The 14,692-nt window shown below is 41.1% G+C and overlaps 1 long non-coding RNA gene across 1 annotated transcript in view; it reads left to right on the top strand.

Annotated features, from left to right (window-relative positions):
- Window positions 1-12,393, top strand: part of LOC118934763 (uncharacterized) — a 94,921-nt gene extending 82,528 nt beyond the window's left edge. The window contains exon 3 of the long non-coding RNA XR_008997873.1: window positions 12,160-12,393. This is a non-coding gene — a long non-coding RNA (uncharacterized LOC118934763). The remainder of the gene's footprint in view (window positions 1-12,159) is intronic.
- Window positions 12,394-14,692: the final 2,299 nt, after the last annotated feature.

The following is a 14,692-nucleotide window of genomic DNA, read 5'->3' as shown; positions in this document are numbered from 1 at the left end:
ACCGTAATATTGGCAGTCATGCTCGTGTGCTCAAACCACCCATGTGCGTGTGAGGTGGGGGCCGGGAGCATAAGTGCACACACCACCCAATCAGGGCTCCAAACAGCCCTGCATTCTTAATGAGCAGATTGGCTCATTAGAGGGAAGTGCAGTCTATAATTCCATGTTACATTGCCTTTTGGCTCTGTTTTGTCTTTGCAAACACCAGATCTCATCTATCGGAAGCTGCATGTGGCTCATTAGAGGACAGAGGTAAGGAGGGGCAACATCAGGGCCCACAGGCCAGATGCCACCATCCCATCCCTCCTGATTTTTTTTCAGCCTTTAAAAATTTTTCTTTCTTGGCTTAGCCTTCACTTACCCCCACCCCCATCCCCAGTAAAATCTATGGACCTATAATAACTGCCATTTATCAAGTACCTTCTCTGTGCCACGTATGACTGTCCATGATCTCCAGTCCTCAGAACAACCCAGCAAGGTGAGCATACTAACCCCATGGTACTGATAGGGAAACTGAGTCTGGGAATTGAAGGGGCCTGCCTGCATGGAGGAGCATGGGAAGGAAGCCGAGTCTGACTCTTAACCTCGTCCTGGTCCACTAGAAAGTGAAAGACAGCTCTTCCCTACCTAACCTTTATTGCAAGGGAAATGCTGCATTCTCATCTCAGTTTTTCCTGAAGTTGGAAAAGTCCTATTCCTGTGTTACTTCTCTTGGCATCTTCCTAAGCCAAAAAACCAACATTAAAATCTGGGGACACCCACAAAATGCCCCGGCTTTTTATAACCCCAACCAAGAATGTAGTGACCAAGAGCCCCTTTCCTGCTGTTGCTGGCATCAGTGTCTTCAATGGGCTGGCCCTCTGCCCACTGGTGTTCCGCTATAGCAGCAAATCGTGCCCCATATCAAATAAGTACACTCTCTCCATTTATTTCAGTTCAGTCACCTGGGATTCTCAAAGACCTGTTTGTGACAGACCTATGTTCTACCACAATTTTCCTCCTATCATCTAAATTGGCTCTTGTCTCCTTTGGCTCCTTAAGAAAAACCGGTTTCTGATTGCAAGGATGCATCTGTTGTGAGGAGACAGGAAATGAAATATAACATGATGTCTATGAACACAGCTTTGAAGTAAGACCTCTGAGATTTCAAACCCTGTTTGCACTGTTACAAACTTTGAGATATGACAATTCACTTTGATTCTCTAAGCCTCAGTTTCCCCATGTGTGGTTTGAGGAAAGTGATATGTGCAAAGCTCCCCACATGATATTCAGCACACAGAGTCCATGATGTTGACTGTCCTCACTAGAGTCTTCAGTCGGAATGAACAGGAGACTGAGCTAGATTTGCATGATTGTACTTCTGCAGTAAGCCAGTTAATGAGGCATCCATTTACTTTTCAACTCTGAAAGAACATAGATTTGATTAATTGTAACAAGAATGTAAAGTATTTCCATTATTCAGAAATAACCTACAGAGAGTCTAAGCTTGTCCCTCCCTCCCTCCCTTCTTTTCCAGTCTGCTTTTTTTTTGAGAGAGAGATAAATAACAATTATATACTCAGATTCACTAGTTCTTCCTCTCCCAGGTAACAGTCTAAAGCTTAACCTTGATTAAGCACCATCGCATCTGATCCACCTTCTTTCAATCCAGCCCCTGCTCCTCCAGGCACAGCCCTGCACTTGACCCTCTACCCCTGCTTAGCATCAGAGCATTACCAAGGCTAAGCATTAAAATTTTCCTTGTAAACAGTTGTCTGCCTACTTGAAGTTGGGCCATTTCATCTATTCTGTAGGACAGTCCTGGCCCTTAAGCATATTACATTGTTTTGAGATGCATTTTAGAAGCAGAGTCCTGAATCCAGACAGACAGACCATGCCCGTGTATTCCCAGCCAAATCACACTGGCATTCTTGCATAGCCCTGAAACGTTCCCCACTTGCCCTCCCTATGAATGCCACTTAGCAGAATCTCTTGACAAAGCAAATTAGGAGTAATAGATGGGATTTGGGCACTTCCCGTGACTCAAAGCAAACCTATTTCTAGATTGTAAACTATGAAAGGAGCGAAAGATCAGGTTGACACTGAGGAAAATGGAACATTGATAAATGAATTGCTCTCACTCTATCTCTCAGGATCTCTCTCACACACACATGCACCTTTAAAAAGCACCTATTTTCTACAGATCATACTAACGTTAATCTCAGTACAAACATATGTACTGAGGGCACAGTAGGGGTCAGCCATTCTCATTTACAAAGCCTTAGATTCCACTAAATTATTAAAACTGGACATAGACTTCCAATTTTGTGCCCATACCTACTCAACTAATAAAGTGACCTTCTTGTTATAGGTGAGAATATATGTGATGCTAAATTTGCTGCAAATTTTAACAGCATTCAATCTTGAGACTGTGAGTTAATGCATCCTCCATGTGGTGGTACTTTACTTTGATTAGAAGTGGGATAAATCAATGAGCTAGTCCTTTCACCCAAGGCCATGTTCCTTTCACATGAAGGTCATATATGCACTAATTGGATGAAATATAAATTGTGCTTTTTTCCACATTCAGTTTTAGATCCTGACCTGTTTTGTGTCATGAAATCACAGGCAGCCTGACTGGTGTCATCAAGGTTGGTCTGACTCACAGGTGACTACCTTAACTCATAGAAGGGTTTTAAATGCAATTCAAAATAAGGAATGGAAAGTTCAAAGAGACATTTTAAAAAAGAAAATAGTGTTATAGAAAAGGCAATGAGAACCTTGACTCCATTTGCTTTCCAATGTCATAGAAATTTTGAGGACAGGAGGAAAATAGAACTGCTATTGGTAACACCCGTCTTGTCCTCCCTGGGGCAGGTGATGTAGAACTTTTGTCATTTTGATCAGTTAAGCAGCTGGTTTCTCCTTGAGTTAGGATTCTTTGGTGTGGTCTTTAATTTCCATAAAGTTTAGAGATTGTAACCTTTAGTATAATGGGTAGACCCCATAGTTTTCACTCCAAGAGGCTCATTTTCTAAGCTTAAAATAGGCACACTCCTAGGGAAAAGAAATACACAAGGCTGTTTCCTAAACACTGGGTGCAGTAGATGGGCACAAACAGAAGCCAACTTCTTCCACTGTCAGCCCCCACCTCCCAAAAGGTGCCCTGAAATGGGGTTGCTAGATGAAATATAGGATGCCCAGTTAAATGTGGATTTAGATAAAACAATAAACAATTTGCTAGTGTAAGTATGTCCCAAGTACTACATATACTTTTTCCTTTGCTAAAGCTGGCCACTCTACACCAGAAGCCTTTCAGCAAAGGCTCCACAACTGTCTTGGGGTGTCGGAGCTTAGCAGACTGATAATCCCACAGAATCAAGAGAGGGTGGTACCTAAACATTGTTAAATCAACCTTTCATTTTGCATATGATCACACAGAAGTCAAAGATACAGACCATTTTCTAAGAACTCAGCTACCTGCTGAAGTTCTACCCCTGCCTCCACCAGTCCCTGAGCGGATGCACTCTGACTTCAGGAGCGGCACATAGTCATGCACCCTGTTTCTCTGTACCTCTGTCTACTAAAGCAATAGGAACATAGTGCAAGGAAATTTTGTCACCTCCCAGAGAAGAAAAATAGAACTGGCCACCTTCAGTGGGGAAGGAGGGGCAGAGGACCAGGGCACGGGAGGCAAATTGCAAATAACTAAGCACAGATTAGCATCTCAGTAAGTTATCCTTCCACAGAGGCTTCACATGTCAGGTTGTCTTAACGTGGGGCATGCTCATGTTAGGGATGTGTGATTGCTATGGTTGATTATGGAATCTTCCCCCGGACACCTTTTGGAATCAGATATAAAGCCATTTGTCTTTGTTAGCCAAGTTGCATCCCTACCTAGAGACCCTCAGGAGGATGAATTTCAGTGACTTCCCCAGAACTCTTCTGAATGTTGGAATCTATGAAAATTTAAACAACTAATATAATATTCAAACCTAAGACTAGAATAAATGCAAAAACTAGCTTAGTGTTACTATATGGCTTTGGTATTACTAAAGGCTTTACAGAATCAAGGAAAATCCCTACTAGGCCACGGGAATGCCCTGGTCACTTTCCTGAAGCATCATAAGGAGGGCATAGTGTGTTTGGTTGATGATGATTAAGGATGCTATTTATGTGCATATAAGACACTCAGTTTCCTTACCATCTGCAAGATACACATTCCAAAGAGCTCTCAGGACAGGAAAAAGCACTGCTTACCTATGAACAAGGATGACTGAGGTTGGAGACTGAGGCCCCTGCCCCACCCCCATTTCCCAGAGGCTCGCCAGTGGCTCAAGCGGCCAGAGCATTCCCTGCTCTCCCCTTTCCCACTTCTACTTTCCCTAAGCAAGTTGATTAGGGGACCATGGAGGGTGTTCAAGTGACTCTCTCCACATTCGCCCTGCCCCAAGTGAGCCTAATCAGGAGACATGGGGAAGGCCACCTGCTCCCCAGCCCTGGCTAGCTGGCTGAGGGACTTTGAAGGCCCAGCCTTTAGACCCAGTGACAAAGACTGGGGCCAAAAAGTGGGAAATACAGCACTGCCTAAGGAAGCCTCCCACATCCCCTAAATAACCAAAAATTTAAGCTATGAATATCATAGTAAGCATTGTCTCACATATTTGGGGCCTGGGAAAGGCTTTTAACCTGTTCATTTAACCAGTGCAGAAACAAGGGACTCATTGTCAAAAATAATTTTTAAGTCTTCATTGTGAGGGAAGACCCCTTCTTCCCCACACCTGTGGAAGGAGAGAGACTTGCCAACTCTTGGCCCCCTCCCGTCCCCACCTTTTACTTTGTCCCAGGAAAGAAAGAGGGATTAATATGATGGGGACTTTCAGAAGAAGAAACTGATAAATGCCACCTAGCCTCTTCCTCCTCTCTTTCTCAGGAACAAGCTGCCAGCCAGAAGCGTGTTCTGCCTGCCTGCATCAGGGAAGGCACCCATCTTGTCCAGGAGGGACAAGATGGTCTGCTTGCTGCAGGGCTGCTGAGTAAGTTTGTCTAAATCTAGTGTTTGGTATTTGGAAGAGCATTTGTCTTCCAAAACATGTATGCCACATTCTTGAATATTAGCTGTGGATAAAGTGAATGTTCCTGTGGCCAGAATTCTCACCTGGCCCTGGTTGGCTAGCTCACTAAACATGTGTGGGCAATGCATCATTATTGACTCTATATAAAGAGCCCTGCCCAGTGCTCTGTGCAATACAGTGGCACAACTGCAAGGCTGCAGGAGAGCAGAGCAGAGGCTGGAGTGCTGGTGGTGCCGAGGACAGAAACTGGGACAGCTGCACAGGTAGAGAGGCCCAGAGGCAGAGACCGGCTTGCTGCATGCAGACTTGCTCTGGATGGGATTCTAGTGAGTGACTGTGATTATGGAAATAAAGTTGGGCATAACCATCAACATCCATTCATGATAAAAACTCTCAACAAAATGGGCATAGAGGGCAAGTACCTCAACATAATAAAGGCCATATATGACAAACCCACAGCCAACATCATACTTAACTGTGAGAAGCTGAAAGCTTTTCCTTTAAGATCGGGAAGAAGACAAGGATGCCCACTTTCCTCACTTCTATTCAACATACTACTGGAGGTCCTAGCCACAGCAATCAGACAACACAAAGAAATGAAAGGCATCCAGATTGGCAAGGAAGAAGTTAAACTGTCCCTGTTTGCAGATGACATGATATTGTACATAAAAAACCCTAAGGAATCCACTCCAAAACTACTAGATCTAATATCTGAATTCAGCAAAGTAGCAGGATACAAAATTAATACACAGAAATCTGTGGCATTCCTATACCCTAACAATGAACTAGCAGAGAGAGAAATCAGGAAAACAATTCCATTCACAGTTGCATCAAAAAGAATAAAATACCTAGGAATAAACCTAACCAAGGAAGTGAAAGACCTATACTCTGAAAACTACAAGACACTCATGAGAGAAATTAAAGAAGATACCAATAAATGGAAACACATCCCATGCTCATGGATAGGAAGAATTAATATTGTCAAAATGGCCATCCTGCCTAAAGCAATCTACAGACTCAATGCAATCCCTATCAAAATACCAATAGCATTCTTCAATGAACTAGAGAAAATTGTTCTAAAATTCATATGGAACCACAAAAGACCTTGAATAGGCAAAGCAATCCTGAGAAGGAAGAATAAAGCTGAGGGCATTATGCTCCCCAACTTCAAACTCTACTACAAAGCCACAGTAGTCAAGACAATTTGGTACTGGCACAAGAACAGACTCATAGACCAATGGAACAGACTAGAGAGCACTGATATAAATCCAACCATATATGGTCAATTAATATATGATAGAGGAGCCATGGATATACAATGGGGAAATGACAGCCTCTTCAACAGCTGGTGTTGGCAAAACTGGACAGCTACATGCAAGAGAATTAAACTGGATTATTGTTTAATCCCATACACAGAACTAAACTCAAAATGAATTAAAGACTTGAATGTAAGTCATGAAACCATAAAACTCTTAGAAGACAACATAGGCAAACATCTCCTGAATATAAGCATGAGCAACTTCTTCCTGAATGCATCTCAAGCAAGGGAAACAAAAGCAAAAATGAACTCATGTGACTACATCAAACTAAAAAGTTTCTGTATGGCAAAGGACACCATCAATAGAACAAAAAGGCATCCTACAATATGGGAGAATATATTTGTAAATGACATATCCGACAGGAGTTAACATCCAAAATATATAAAGAACTTTCACGCCTCAACACCCACAAAGCAAATAACCCAATTAACAAATGGGCAGAGGGCATGAAGAAACAGTTCTCCAAAGAAGAAATTCAGATGGCCAACAGACACATGAAAAGATGCTCCACATCACTAATCATCAGGGAAATGCAAATTAAAACCACAATGAGATATCACCTCACACCAGTAAGAATGGCCAGCATTGAAAAGACTAAGAACAACAAATGCTGGTGAGGATGTGGAGAAAGAGGAACTCTCCTACACTGCTGGTGGGAATGTAAGCTAGTTCAACCAATATTGAGGTTCCTCAAAAAACTAAAAATAGAAATACCATTTGACCTGAGAATCCCACTCCTTGGAATTTACCCAAAGAATACAACTTCTCAGATTCAAAAAGACATATGCACCCCTATGTTTATCGCAGCACTTTTTACAATAGCCAAGATATGGAAGCAACCTGTGTCCATCAGTAGATGAATCAGTAGATAAAGAAGATGTGTTGCATGTACACAATGGAATACTATTCATCCATAAGAAAGAAAGAAATCTTACATTTGCAACAACATGGATGGAGCTGAAGGACATTATGCTCAGTGAAATAAGCCTGGCGGAGAAAGACAAATGCCAAATGAATTCCCTCATTTGTGGAGTATAACAATGAAGCAAAACTGAAGGAACAAAATGGCAGCAGACTCAGAGACTACAAGAATGAACTAGTGGTTACCAAAGGGGAGGGGTGTGGGAGGGTGGGTGGGGAGGGAGGGATAAGGGGACTAAGGGGTATTATGTTTAGTATACATGGTGTGGGGGATCACGGGGAGAACAGTGTAGCAGAGAGAAGGCACATAGTGGATCTGTGGCATCTTGCTGCACTGATGGACAGTGACTGCATTGGGGTATGGGTGGGTACTTGATAATATGGGTAAATGTAGTAATCACATTGTTTTTTCATGTGAAGCCTTCATAAGAGTGTATATCAATCATACCTTAATAAGAAATTTATTTAAAACAAAAAGAAAGTTGGGTATAACCCTTTTACTCCAAGAACGTTCTACTGTCATTTCTTTGGTCACATTGAATCCGTAGTGAACTTGCCTGGGGCTGAAACCCATTGGCAAGAAATTAGCTTTTGTAGTAACGTAGGGGGAAATTTGGCCTCCACCTGCCTTATTTCTTTTGCCTTATTTCTCAATTGGTTCTGAATCGCAGCAGATTTATTGGAACCTCTTAAATCCCACATTAATATCAGTGTTCTTAAACATGCTCAGGTCACAAACCAGTTTGAAAATCTCACATTCCCTTTCTGAGGAAAAATACATTTCCTGGAGCCCAGGTGTACACCCAAGTTTAAATACTCCCGATTCATTTTCATGATGAATTATATAAGGTGACAAATAGAGCAGTCAGAAAGACTTAATGCACTCTTTCTAGGAGTATGTAAAAACACTGGTATTTGATAAGCATCTGACAAACCAACGTTCAGTAATTCTGGACCCACATGATTGACTTATTCTGAGGGATGACTAGGTGGCAGGCTCTTAGCTATTAAGGGGAGGGAACAAAAGAAGGGCAAGATAATATTCTTGGTCTTAATAAACCCACAGTCTAATGGGAAAAATACAATGGTAAATAAAATATCACACTACAGTGTACCTTGCATTAGGTGTGGCTATATTACTCAGCTCTTGCCAACAGAGTGAAATTGGAAGTAGTATGTGCGAGTTCATGTCCTTACAGGGGAGTAGCAAGCCCTTCCCTCTCACTTTCTCACTTTCCTGTAGCTAGGATGTGGCTCTGATGGTGAAAGCTGTAGCATCCATTTTGTACCTCAAGATGGAAGTCGTGTATTAAAGATGGCAGAGCAAGAAGATACAAGGAGCCTGGGCTGCTGACGCCATTGAACCAATGCACCAGCCCTGGATTTTTCTGTGAGAGAGAAATAAACTTCTATCTGGTTTAAACACTGTGGTTTTAGGTTTCTCTATTACAGCAGCCCAGCCAGCATCTAAAGTTTGAGAAATACAGTGTGCAGAGGTCCTGACTCCCTGGAGAAAGGTCCATTCACTGTGATGAGCCTGTTGGCAGCAGGTATTTTTATTCTTGTGTTAAAGATATAGAAACCAAGGCAAATAAATTATATCTGCTAGCAAGTCAAAAGAATAGGTTCAGAGCTAGAATTTTCCTCTTATGTTTCTAAGTCTAGTACTTGCTTTACTTAATGTGCCCAGCATATAAAAGAACAGTTGTTGAAACAAATCCTTTCAAGAAATCCCAAGCCAGTTCCATGTGCCCATCACTTTGCTGAGCACTGGAGATGAATACCAGCATAAACAAGGTCTCTGTCCTCATGGTCATATAGTTGGTGATAGAGGTTACATCATCACAAAAATGAATATATAATTAATATACTCACGCAAGTTTGCCTGAGGGAAAGAACATGGACTTAGGAGAAAGTATCACCAAGGAATCTGACCTGAGGGTCACTGGGAAGAAGCTTTCCTGAGGATGTGTGTTGAGCTGCACTCTGAAGGAATAAAAGGATTTAACCAAGTGGAGAACAGGAGAGACAAAAAGTTCCTGGTGAAAGCACCAGCCATGTGCAAAAGCCCTGTGGTGGGAGGAAGCATGGCAGGTGTGAGGAACTAGATGAAGGCCTGACTAAAGTGCAGAGACAGGAAGAGAGTGTGCTTGATGGAAGGAGAGGCAGATGGGACCGAAGTGCCCAGGGTCTTGAGGACCATATGAGTGACCTTGGCCTTCAACCTCAGAGTACTTCATATCCAAGTGAGGATTTAAACACAGTAGGGAAAGGAAGGAGGCTGACATGATCATATATGCAAACTGAACATCAATTCTGTCTGTATTGTGAAAAACAGATGGGATGGTGTGCAGAGTGAATGCAGGGAAGAAATTATCGTGGTTGTCTAGGCAAGAAGTGATGGCCATTAAGATCAGAGTTATGTCAGGGAGTGGAGTTAGTTGTCTGCTGGACGTCAATTTCCTGGGATAAAAGAGAATCATACCCTTAGCCAACTAGACTTAGTTCAAACAGGTATCTCAAAAGAAGCAAAAATGAAACCATAGAATTATGTAAATGGTGTGAATTGCAAGTGTGCCAAAGCTCAAAATTTACTTTGGCAAAAGTTTGTTTTTGTTAGACGTTTTGTCACCTTTGACAAAATAAAAAGGGTGTTTATTTTTGTATTTGTTTTACCTTCTCCCTCTCCTTAGAGAGCCAACAAATCTCTAATCGTATAAGTTACATCCAGAATAATTCTCATTTTAGCCTTTTACTAGAAACAAGCACATGTGCTCTGGGTGATATCTGTTAAGCAACTAATGCAAAAATCAATGACCATCACATTCTCTGGATATGTCTCTACTGTTTTGTTATGTTTCAGGCTTTGTTTATGCTGCTTTTCTACTAAAATGGGAAAATAATTATCTCTTTGTCTAAAAATATCTCTTTGTAAATATTCTTCAAAAGCTCATAAGCTACTTGAGTGGAACTATATCCCTCCCTTTTCCACCAAAAGCACAAAGATAAGTTATTCCTTGATGAAATTATTGACTATACATCCCACATGACTTCCTTCAATAGCAAGTAAATATTCCCTCAATAACAATAGATGTAGGATGGAATAAAAGTGAAACAGTGTGGAGAATATGAAAATCCTTAGATTTAATAAAAAGATTTCTGAGAGGATCCAAGGAGCCTGGTCTTACACAAGAGGGACTTAGTGAATCACAACAGCATCCCCTACCCCCAGGGAAAGGGGCCTGCAGCCTAGTGGGGCATGGCCTCGACTGGAAGGACAAGCCTCACCCAATTGCTGCTTGGCCAAAAATTCACAGACTTGAATGAGTCTGTGATGAGCTGTCTCATTAACCTCCCAAAAGAGAAACCCTACTCTGAGAAATGAAATTTCCTGGTTACCTTTCAAAAGCTTACTCATTCAGTGTAGGGAGAATAACAACACATTTTTTAAAATTCTGAACAGCCTGGATTTTAGACTAAAATTCAAGAAACCTTTTTTAAAGTCACTTTCAGATATACAGAAACTCAAGTTAAGTTTGCAAAAGTAGTCCTTAAAAGACTTTACTGAGGAGGGAGAGTAACATTAGCATTTATTTTGTTATACACAGAAAACCTCTAACTAAGCTGACCCGGTTTACCAGGACTGACAATAATTCCCAGACACAGTACTTTTTGTTTTAAAACTGGGATGGTTAAGGGGAAATGAGATAAGTTGGCTATCCTCCATAATTTATACAGTTCATCAATTTTCTGAAGAAGTTTAAGCATCCATTGATCAATAAATATTTATTGAACATTTATATCTGCTCAATGCTCACCTAGGCACTGTGAGAGATACAGAAGGAATGTGAATCATGAAGTCCAACCCTTGTCTGAAATTCTGTGGTTCCTTCATTTCTTCCCAGGACTTCACCATTTAATTTCATGGAATTCTGAAAGACTGCTTACTAAATATTTGTCAGGCACTGGGGTTGGCACTTGGGATGGAAAGATGAATGAGAAACTGAGTCTGGCTTCATGGAACTTACTCTTTGTGGGAGGGACACAGGTAAAATACACCACAACTTGATAAGGGCTATTGTAGCACTACAGTCAAGTACTGGGGAAGCAGTACATTGCAGGATAGGGCCACCTGTGCCTCGGACATGTGCAGACACAACTGTGGTACCAGGCTGCACGCGGTACATACACTTCTTGCAAGTGGCGGTCTGGACTACTCCAGTGAATATATACTGTAATTGTTCAGAGGAGAGAAAGAGCTCTCTTAGAGGACCAATCATCCCTGTGTGTATAGAGGAAGATCTTATTGAAAAGATAAGATTTAAGGTAGACTTAGGTAAATTTTTGATATAAATAAACAAAAGAGACTGTTGCACATACCAATCATACTAGTATATTATGAACCAGAGTTTATGGTTTATCCAGTTCTGTACACCTGAAAGGCAGAAACTAACCAACCAATGACAACAATAGACTAATAGGCATAGATGATATAAAGTATACTGGCATCACCAAAAATTTAGACTAGAGGCAGGAACGTTTAACACCCCTCAGTGCTAAACAGATTTAACAAAAGGAGAGTTTTGTGTAGAAGATAAGGTTGAGAAAACTAGGTTAAGGTTAAATGATGAAGGATTGTGAATTGCTGAGGTATTTGGAATGCCTTCCACAGACACCAGGGAGCCACTGCAGTCTTTGAGAAGAGAAGAGCTATGGTGAAAGTTGTATTTTAAGAAACTTAACTTGGCAAAAGTGATTACCCAGGCTTTGCATGAATTAGAAAAGACTCTGAGTTAGTGAATTAAAACCAAAAGAGTTTTACCATATGTAGAAGGGAATATTAAAGTTCTCCCTTTTTACTGCAGGATGCAGCTGCTGGTGGAGGGAGACAGAGGCTCCTGGCATCTCCCTAAGAGGGTTGGTAAGTTGATGCACCTGCAGAGAGAGAAACTGGGACCTCCTCCACAGAGAGAACCATGGCAACCATGAATGAACCTTTTCCTCCATTAAGAACCATCCCATTAGCGGGCAGGTCACCTACAAGGGGAAACCAACAGGACAAGATCTTCCAACTCCCATTTCAAAATAAAAACAACCAGGAAAATGGTACACCTGTGTATGTCTAGACTCAGTTAAACAAAAGTAAAGGAAAAAATCCTCCATATCATTCCATATCATAGGACTCTTTCAAATTCCTTTCTCGTAGTTTATTTCCATTTCTAATTCTACCTGTATGAAATATAATCATGCCTGCTTGTAATTACTTATGCATACATGAATACTAGTAAGTTAAACTTGTTCATCTATTTACATAGACACTGTGATACATAGTAGCTTAGGAATTGCTTCTTTTCCCTATGATTTTAAATGTGCAATGAGTTTCTTTCTAAAACATATTTGCAGATGTCACTTTAAACACTATTTTCTGAGATTATATTTTCCATAGAAAACAGATGTCTGCAATTATCCCTTTTTTGACCTCTGAGACTTATCAAAGTCAAATAGGTAATCATCCAATCAGACGGGCTATCATTATCAGAAGAAAAGTAATTATAATCTGAATATGTTTGAACATGATTATTATAAGCTTTAAACTGTTACACTTTTGATTGGGGCAGAATTGGAAGACATTATCACTTCATAATTCAAATGATGTAACTTCACTTGTTTTTGTCATTTAGAATCTGGAGAGCTAAATTTATTTAACAATATAATTCTTTAAACATGAACAAATTATGCAATAATCTCTTTAAAACCATGAGAATGCTTCTCAAAATCTTGACAGTGAAATTAGGGGACTTTTTTTTCTTTTTTTCTTAACTACAGCAAATCAGAGCTTGGCAGCGAGCCCCATCGGAGTGGGAAGCTGGAGGCAGACATGTTCACTGGACAGACATTTTGTAACCTGCTTGGCTCCGTTAAAGAGGCCAGCTACCTTCCTGCCCACTTCTGAAAGCCCGCATGTTGCTGACCCAAAGCAAAATGACAGCTAGGCCAAATACAGAAATGATGGGTGAGAAAAAAAAAGAAAAAGTCTCTAAGAAAAAAATACATCTTTACCAAGAAAATTCTAAATAGATGAGTGAATTAGATTCAAACACAGAACTGAGAATTTTTTAAGGAACATAGGGAGTTGGTGGGGTGGGGCAACACTGAAAACCTAATAATGCCTGATAGATATTGAGTGAAACAGCATTTCCCACTGAAAATAATTTTATAAAAACCTGACAAATAATGGGGGGAATCTAGTAACCACAATGTTACTCATGTAAGTGTATATTAATGATACCAAAAAGACCCCATGATTATAAATAAATAAATAAGCCTGACAATACAATTCTTCTATGCAGATGTTTGACTAAGTATTTGCCTAAGTTGGTGAGATGTCCTAACCTTTCTCCTCTATCTTTCCCAAGATCCGTTCCCTTCCACACTGCATCTTCAAGCCCATGTGCCATCTCCTCAGAAAGGAGGTGTGCAGATGGCCCAGCGTCCCTGGGCTGTTGCCAGAGCTTGAGTTCATGTTGAACTTGTGAACATATATAAAAATGAGCACCTGGAGCCTTGTCAGAAAATTCTTGTTGCTCAGAAATATTTGGCATTTGTGCTGTCTAACTAAACATGGCACAGGCTGAGGGTTAGAAATAAGAGACAGAAATCTTGAAAGGTACTGAATGGTATTTTTTTCATAAGCATAACATTTCTTAAATGATTTAAGAAGGGCCATTATAACTTGTAATTCTGTCCAACAGAGTGAAGACCTGAGGCTCCCCCCCAAATATAGTAGAACTTTGGTAAAAGCCAAATTTACACTTAATACCCTTCCACCTCCTTTATTAGAAGTATCCCTTTCTTCTTGTTCCCTCTTGACTTCTTCCCTTCCCCTGCCTCTGCATTGCATATGTGCCCAATTCCTTCATTCAACAACAACTTAAGTACCTTATATGGAACAAGCAGTGTGGATATAGCTGTGGACAAAATAGACAAATATCTCTGCCCCTCTGGAGCTTACGTTCTAGTTAAATTCTTGCTAATTCCGGCTACTGAAATGTTAACTGATATCAAAGATTTCAGGGAGTGCTTCTTTTATCATGCAGGGACTCAGCATCTCTGGGGGTAGGGCCCAATGACAAGGTGCTTTGTTAAATTCCCCTGGTGATTCGGACCCTTCGAAAGCGTGAGAGTGATGACTGAAGGGGGTGAGAGTGAGGACTGAAAGTGCACCTGCCCCAGAGAGAATGGGAGACTTGCAGGGGGGCTAGTCTTGTGCTTTGAGGATCTTTGCAGGTGCTTCATGGAATTCCACCAGGTGCCCAGGTGCCCACATGTTGCACCTTTCCAAGGCTGGGCTGCACAGAAGCACCCTCTGCTCTGCCTGCTGCTGCAGAGACTATGAGC

This window comes from Manis pentadactyla, chromosome 5 (genome assembly GCF_030020395.1).
Source record: "Manis pentadactyla isolate mManPen7 chromosome 5, mManPen7.hap1, whole genome shotgun sequence".
NCBI classification, from domain to species: Eukaryota; Metazoa; Chordata; class Mammalia; order Pholidota; family Manidae; genus Manis; species Manis pentadactyla.
The sequence above is the reverse complement of the archived record's forward strand: the minus strand, read 5'-3'. Positions and strand labels throughout refer to the sequence as shown.